The sequence below is a fragment of the Buceros rhinoceros genome, unplaced genomic scaffold (genome assembly GCF_000710305.1).
Source record: "Buceros rhinoceros silvestris isolate BGI_N320 unplaced genomic scaffold, ASM71030v1 scaffold38455, whole genome shotgun sequence".
Classification (NCBI taxonomy): Eukaryota; Metazoa; Chordata; class Aves; order Bucerotiformes; family Bucerotidae; genus Buceros; species Buceros rhinoceros.
The window spans coordinates 7,228-7,776 of record NW_010411801.1 but is presented as its reverse complement, the minus strand read 5'-3'; the positions used below and the strand labels follow the sequence as shown (position 1 = coordinate 7,776).

General features: G+C 44.4%; 1 protein-coding gene across 1 annotated transcript in view; it reads left to right on the top strand.

Annotated features, from left to right (window-relative positions):
* The window catches only part of LSM6 (LSM6 homolog, U6 small nuclear RNA associated (S. cerevisiae)), a 5,704-nt gene that overhangs the window by 4,656 nt on the left and 499 nt on the right, over positions 1 to 549 (top strand). The window lies entirely within an intron of this gene.

Sequence of the window (549 nt, the reverse complement as noted above, 5' to 3'; positions counted from 1 at the left end):
AGTGTTCCGGGAGGAGAAATAATCCTTGAGTGAGGCCAAATGCTTTTTGCTAGGACTTTGGATTATTATGGTAAGTGCAGTGACATTTCAGCTGGAGAATCAGTTGTGGGAATAAGAGTCTATTATAAAAGTTAAAACAAAGGGGTGAGAAGCAGGAGGCTGAACGGGCCTTAAGACATCCCAGGTTTAGGAGCACGATGCAGTTGCATGTTGTGGTTGGATCCGTTCTGGGGCTATCGCCAGCCGAGCAGGAAGATGTTTGCTCCTTGATAGGAAATCATGAGCTTTGCCATAAGTGCTTGCGATTTCCATGTTTTGTCGAAAGATCATAGCATCTCGGAAGATCTGCTGCGTAGAAGCTCGCTCGTGCTCCCCTCAGTAGTGCTGCAGAGTAGCTTGGCTTTATTCTCCCTCTGTGCAACCTGCATCTGCTGAAGTGTAGTTTGACTATGAATATAGTAAATACTAAGTAAATAAAGGCCAAAGGCATACATAGTGTGTAAATTTTGATAGCGCTTCTTGAAACCCGGGCTTAAAAGTTTCCTGACT